Source organism: Arachis ipaensis, chromosome B06, assembly GCF_000816755.2.
Source record: "Arachis ipaensis cultivar K30076 chromosome B06, Araip1.1, whole genome shotgun sequence".
NCBI lineage: Eukaryota > Viridiplantae > Streptophyta > Magnoliopsida > Fabales > Fabaceae > Arachis > Arachis ipaensis.
Window position 1 is genome coordinate 125,921,428 of NC_029790.2, and position 8,160 is coordinate 125,929,587.

Genomic DNA, 8,160 nt, shown 5'->3' on the forward strand with positions numbered 1-8,160 from the left:
TTTCTTGTTTTTCTTGTTGGCGTCAAAGAAGAAGGTATACCAAAAGGTACCATAGAGATCATTTCTCTTCAAACAAGTAGAATGTTTAAGAACAAGTTCTAATTTAAAAATTCCACACAGTAACAATAATTGTCTATAAATCTTGAATATCATGACATGTGCCTTAGAGCAAGCACTTACACAAATGTGCCCATTCATATATGAACACTACAGAATGCCTATCATAGGCCAATTCACAACTAGCTCTTAGACTTAGAAAATTGTAGATACTGGAAGCCAAAGAGCAAAATTAAATCACTGTTAAGACGGTAAGTATTCTGTGAAAGTTCGAGGTTTTTAAACTCTTCAACTTCTATATTTATATATACTAACTACTTATTACACATAATTATAATATCTATTATTTACTAAAGATAAATACAATTAAACTTAATTGATTCTAATTTAACTAATTGATAAGACACTTTACTGAATATAATATCAACATTCTATCTCAAGTTAGAATATTACATCATATACACCAAATTTGTTATAAATATAATTTTTACAAAGACTTCTGAAAGACTTTATAAAAATATCAGTGAATTGATCATTAGAATTAATAAATTGTGACCATTTCTTTAAATATAATTTTTCGCCTTATGAAATGACAATTCACATCTATGTCTGTAGTTTTTTTATGGAATACTGAACTAAAGTTAATATGAAGTGCTGCTTGTTCTAAAAGGAATTGTTTAACAGAAGCCACTAATGCGATGGCACGATGCTCAACCTCTACACTTGATCGGGCAATAACACTTTATTTTTACTTTTTCAACAAAAAAAAAAAATACAATATCCAAAAGTAAATCGTCTATCAATAAAAGTACTTTCATAATCTGCATCACAATATTTAATTACTTGAGTTTTTTTTTTTTTTTTTTTTTTATCTTTGTATAATAGTTTTTGGTATGGAACTTTCTTGATATATTTAACAATTCATATTATAGTATCTCAATTATCAGGATAGGAAAACTGCATAAATTAACTCACTACACTAACTGGATATAAAATATCTGATCTAGTAATAAGGTAGCTAAAACAATTTGATAAGTCTTTGATATTTTCCAGGATTAGAAAAAAGTTTCCCTTGATCAGATAACAATTTGATACTAGGATTCATTAGACTACCAACATGTTTGCAATTCAACAAACCTGTTTCTTCCAATATATCAAGGGCATATTTCCACTCTGAGGTAACACCATCTTTAGATTCAGCAACTTCAATACCAAAGAAGTACTTGAATTTACTTAAACTCTTAGTTTGAAAGTGATGAAATACATATTTCTTTAATATTGTTATTCCCTCCTGATTATTACCATTAATAACTATATCATCTACATAAAAAATCAGATAGATGCATTATCCAAATGAGTTATATTAATAGAATACTTAGTTTTAATGTGTATTTTATATTTCAATATGTATTCTATATTGATAATTAATTTTAATAGCTAATTTTGATACATACTTAATTAACATAATTATTTTTCCTTTTGGTCAATTGAGCTTAGCTTATTTTGTTTGCCTTACATAACACACATACCAACTCGCACACAACATTACTACTTATTCAATGAAATAAGTAAGTCTGCCATTTGTCCAAGCCTCAGTTGCAAGTGTTTTTTGTTTTTGGTCATACATCTTAACACACACTAGCACACACTCCTTCTCTCTCCATGTCCCTTTAGGTAGCGTTTGTTTTGAGGTACTAAGACAGAGACTGAGAGATTGAGACTCAGTATTGTGTTTATTAGTTTAGAGACTGGTACTAAAATTTCTGTCTCTGTCTCTAAAATTTCAGTATTTCAGTATCTCCAAAAAGTAGGGACACAGGGGACTGAAATTTTTAGAGATGGAGACTGAAACTTTAATAACATTTTATACCTAAAATACTTTTATTTCAATTAATTAATTCCAATTTTACTTTTTGTGCAAATTAAATTAGAGTTTCATTCTTGTTTCAATTTCTGTCTCTCATTTTGCATCAAACAGAATACTGATATTTATTTTAATCCTGTCTCTTAGTCTCTGTCAGTCTCTATCTCTCCACCAAACGCTACTTAATAACTACTTTGTAGACGTAGTTAAGATTAGAATCCTATGTACTCTCTAGCAAGACATACATAAATGTCACTAGACCAAGTCTTAGAGTGCTCATTTAAGATCATGTGTGTCTCATTTACTAATACAATATCTTAGCTATATATATTGTTTAAATACCAATATTATGAGCATTAATTAAAATTTAACTAACCCAATGCCAAAAGAAAAAAAATTAAATTAAATTAAAGTGAGTTACAAGTGTTTACAAATGAATAGTACTGCGACATATCAAGCATGGTCCCTGCAAGCCAAACCATTATAGAGCAGACAGTAGAAACATAAATAGATAAAGTTTATGTCCTTTCAGTTTTAGAATGTTTACATATTTATGAGAGAATAGAACTCATACAGTTTTGTTAATTATTAGCTTAAAGCTCTTCTTATTTTTATCAGTTTAGGTAGAGGAGTTTTATTTCAGCAAGCATTTTAGTAGGGGTGCACAGACCCGGCCCGGCCCGAAGGCCCGGCCCGGTCCCGAACACTTTTGGGGCTAATTTGGTGTGATTTCATCGGGTTTAGGGTCGGGTAAGGGTCTCAAAAATAGACCCGGTCATTATTTCGGGTCGGGTCCGGGTCATATCTCGGGTCACCCGAAGTCGGCCCGATGACCCGGTCATCATACACAATTAATATTTTGTGTTATTAGTGATGGATCATGACTATTCTTATGTGGAATTTAAGTATTGTAAATCTTAATATTTTGTGTTATTAGTCATTATAAAACTATAAGTTAATGTTTTATGTTTATAATGCATAAGACTTTAGACTAATGCATAATATTGTGTTATTTGTATTGATTTAAATATTTGGTATTATTAGACAATATTAGTATTGATTGTGGTTATACTTTAGTATTGATTGTGGTTATGCTCTAATTTTGAAGAAGGGTTGGTTCTTGTTATATTTTTCTAAGTGAATTTTACCATGTTAAATAATGGTTGGAGTCTTGGAAATTTGGATATTTTTACATGCTAGCTTACAAGAAGGTATCAACGTAATGTAATGTTAACGGCCCGGTTTTCACCCGGTTTTCATCCGGTTTTTACCCGGTATAATTGTGGCCCGAAAGTGTATTGGTTTCATCGGGTCTAGGGCCGGGTTCGGGTCTAATAAATAGACCCAGTGTATATTTCGGGTCGGGTCTGGATCACATCAAATCCGGCTTCACCCGGCCCATGTGCACCCCTACATTTTAGTATCAAATAAAGTAAACATCTTATCCTGATGTTGATGAGTTTAGGGAGAAAGAGTAATTAGAATAATAATTTTTGTTTTTTAAGTTATGTTAAGTACACAAACAAACGGAATGATGAGCAATTACTGATGATTATTCAAAAATGACAAAATAAGATAACCAATGATCTAGTTCTGTTTAATTTATTAATTACTTTACGACTTTATTAAAGTGTGATTTAAACAGATGATACATACACAGACATCCTTAAATAAAATTGGATTAATATTTATTACTAGATGAATGATATTTTGTCTACTTTTATGCACAGCTTTTTTTTTTATCCGACAAAGTAGAAAAAGACAAACTTCACATGTATTTCCTCTTCTTAATTATTATGGTTTAGGGTCATATATATACACTGATACACAAAAGTAAACAAAACATCATTTCTCTATCTTATGTTTCTTTTGGCAAAGAAAAGCATCCCAGGAAAGAAATAGAGCGGGAAGAAGTAAAAATAAAAAAGGATTTTGATTGGAAATTTAATTTTCATAAGCCTGTTTGGTTGAAAAGAAATCAAAAGAAAAGAAAGTACAAAATATATTTATCTACTTTCTAAATCTACTTTTTAATCTTTATATTTATCTATATATCCTCTAAAACGCGGCCGCAATATCTCTCCACATTTCTGTCTCTTTTTCCTGCACAGTATCCACACAATATAACTTAATGATTAATTAACCCGAACAACTCCAACCACAAATTGCACTACTTAAGTAGTAAGCACCAATAAATAATACCCTTCCAAGTAAATCCCTGGTTCTGGAAAGGGCAAAACTGTCAAATAATTCTTGTAAAAGACCTTCAACCCCCCTCCCCACCCCTTTAATTCCCTCTCATTCATACGGAAACATATTATATTATATAATAGTAAAACAATAATAAAATGAGTTCTGTTAGAAAGCTAATGGAATACCTATACTGTTATACAATAAGAAAACTTTCACATGTGTCAGGTAATTTTATTGGTATATTGCTATGCCATAATGCAGAGCCGCTGAGATATATATTAAAAAATTATAAGGATGGAGATGAATTGATAGAGTTATGCAGTAGAGTAAGGAGATAGAGGGTGTTGGCTGGTCTTCTAACAGGTTGAAGGGGGAACCAAATTAGAGTTGGTAAAAATTACATGGTGGGCAGTTAAATGCATTTTTTTGTCTTTTTGTGAAGCCATTGTTTGGAACCAAGCCGCAGGAGTGTTATGGAGCCGATGCAAAGATTGGGTCAATGAATAACACTGTATAACAGCAAGAATGTGAGATGGACCATTAAATATATATGGCAACAATAATATAATGTGACTATTTTAACAAATAAAATTTATATTCCAGCCAAAAAACAAATAAAATTTACATTAGGATATTTTTTTTATTGCAACAAATAAAATATAAAATAAATAAATTTTATTGAATAATTTTTTAAAAAAAATTATTTATATTTATTAAAATTCAATGATTTATAAAATGTGCTACTTTTAATGTGCACAAGTTATTTTGATTCATTTAGACACTCGTTGCTTGTAATTTGTCTTAATCGAATCAATTGATTATCAACTTAATTTTTTTAAGTATTTAAATTTGGTAGAAATTATACACTCTAAGTTTAACTTATTCAAAAGAATTGTTCATAAGATTAAATGCTAAGTCGATGCTAAAATGAATCGAATTTGAAAACCTTTGTTTACGTTAACAATGACTTGCAAAAACATGTCTGCCACAGGAAGTTAATATGTTTCTTGTTGCTCATAAGTGAGTATTCAAGTCGAAATAAATGTGATGTTAATTGCATAATATTATTGTAAAATTCAATTTATTTGAATTTGTAGAAGTTTATAATTTGATAAGAAACAATATTAGAATAGTTCTTATTCATACCCTAACCCAAAACATAAGTCAGACCCAATAAAGTTAAAAGCGCCAATCAAGAAGAGTGGCCTTATCCACTTATCCACTTATCCGACCTCTTCTAAGAGGTCGGAACAAACTGAAGCAGGCAGTTCATACTTATCTAAGTGAGTAACTGCCTCTGTAAATCTCTCCCCCACTTCTAGAAGGGAGACCTCAACAACCCCTAGATAAAATGGACGGTTATCCACTAATAGTGGATCCACTTCAACGGTGGTTATTGGCACATCACCTATAAATACACTGACACCCTTTAGGTATCTCTAAGTTCCAATACTCTAAAAACATGTTTACCCCCTTGCTAACTTAGGCATCAAAGTATCTTTGCAGGTACTACCCCATTCTTTCACATACATAACTCGGACGGAGGCTCCCAAACGTAAAACAAGTCGGAGGCCACCATTCTTTAGCGCTTGAGCCTTACAAACAAACCCAACCACCATCCAGTTCTAGGTAAGCCCCGGAACAGTTCTCCATCTGATGATGAACATACAGATTTTTATATATTCTTAATTCAAAAATGTTATTTATACATTTACATGAGCTATTATGTATTTTTTTAATATTTTTATATACATATAAAGATCGAATACAAATCAACCTCTCTTATTCGGATTTGGATCTTCTAAATTTTGAATTTTACTTTAGAGAATAAAATATGATCTATCACCATTTATTTCATAGGTGGGACCAAGAAAAAACATAAAAGGAAAAACATCCAATAATAAAAGATTTCACTTTATTTTTGAGAATCCAAATTCTTCTTATTCGATCTCTCTCTTCATCGAACACCAATGGCGGAACCAAGGAGCCTAGCGTAGACCATGGTCTCCCTTCAAAAAAAAACTTTTAATTACATATGTGTGTTAAATTATTAATTATTTGCTTCTAAATTTTTTTAATTTATTAAACAGTTTTAGTACAAATGTATATTGTAATTTTATCGATTATACTAATTTTTTAATGAGTGATTGAATAATTATTATATAAAATATAAGGTAAAGTATCGATTTTTTTCTCAATGTTTGGGGTAAATTCTAAAGTTGTTCCTAACGTTTCAATCGTGTCCTATTTAAGTCCCTAACGTTTTAAAATTGACTCAATATTATTCTGCTGTTAGGGATCCGTTAACAGAATTGACGGCGGGACAAAATTGAGACGATTTTGAAACATTAGTAGAATAGTATTCAATTATTTTTTAATCACATCTAAGTAAATTACACTTAATCATATTATTTTCATTCTAAATAAATTTATTTTTTTTAATTTTACATTTAAATTTATAAGTTAATATAAAAATATAAAAAAATTTATTTGAAATGAAAGTAGTGTGATTAAGTGTAATTTACTTAGATGTGATTAAAAATAATTAAATATTATATACAGTAAAAAATTAAAATTATTAAAAAATAAAATTAAAATTTATTTCTATCTATCGTTTTTGTTCCCAACATTTTCGTTCTATTTAAGTATCTAACGTTTCAAAATCGTCTCAATTTGTCCCGCCGTCAATTCTGTTAATGGATCTGTAACGGCAGAATAATATTGAGACAATTTTGAAACGTTAGGAACTTAAATACGACGATTGCAAACAACTTTAGGACTTACCCTAAACGTTGGAAACAAAAACAATACTTTACTCTAAAATATATTATTTTATTTTTGTCAATTTTTAAAATAAGATTAAGTACTCTTCTTTGTTTTATGTATGCAAATAATATTTTAATTAAAATTGGACAAAAAAATATATTTCATTAAAAGTTATCGAAAATATAATTTATTTTATATTTTTAATGTGTTAAATACATAAAAAAATTTAATATTTTTATTATTATACGAATATAAAGTGCTCTTAGAATAAGTTCATTATAATAAAAAAATTAAAACTAAAAATATTGTAGATTTAATATTAATTATAAGTAGTACCAAAATTTTAACTTTTTGTCATTTACTGCACCCTGGCTCTATGAAGGCGCAGTCCAGTAGCTTCGATCCTCCCCACCTTAGCTATCTATCCAAGCGGCTACTATTTCTGAGTATTTTCGTCTTTTCATCCACCGGTTCAAGGGTTCTTTTGTAATTCTCATGCTTACTATAAGACAAATTATAAACTTGCTACTTAGCCGTACATGGCATAGCAATGTGACAGTAAAGTTGCTTGGCATATGTGAAAGTCTTCCTATACAATAACTATAATGAGCTATTTTTAAAGCCTAATATGAATTAAAAGTAATTATTAACGAGTTAATAGTCAATTTCGTCCTCGAAAGTGTCTTCGATCTCCATTTTCGTCTCCGAAAGTCAAAATTAATCAAAAACGTCCTCGAAAGATACATGTGTTGATCACGTTCATCCTTCCGTCTTCTCGGTTGATGAGATGGCAAACGGCCGCTTACGTGGCCCTTAACTGCCAAGGTGACAGTGAAGCAGGACGACATCGTTTTAGTTGAGTGAGCCAGTAGCGTTGAAACGTCGCCATTTTGTCTTCTGAAGAGGTATTCAAACGTTGCGATGCCTTACCCCTGTCTCATATCAACCATCGCTCTGTCTTTCGCTCCAAAACGTGTCGTCTCCCACAAGGTATGCCCTAATCGTTTGACTGAAGCTCTGCACCACCCCGACAAGGATCGTTAGTGCTGCTAGACGATTACAGTGGAAAGGCTTTGGCCGTTGAATGCAGAGTTGATGTTATACTGGAGCAGCATTGCTAGTAAAAGAAGGCATTGAGACGTTGAGAGGTAAGGATTGAACTCATAATATGATTTCTGACTTATTCTATGATGTGGTGTATTGTTACTGTGGTGGTGTTAATGTTCGTCTGATTTAGGGTTTGGGGTGACGAAGGGTGTATTAGTGTTGTTTTAGTATTT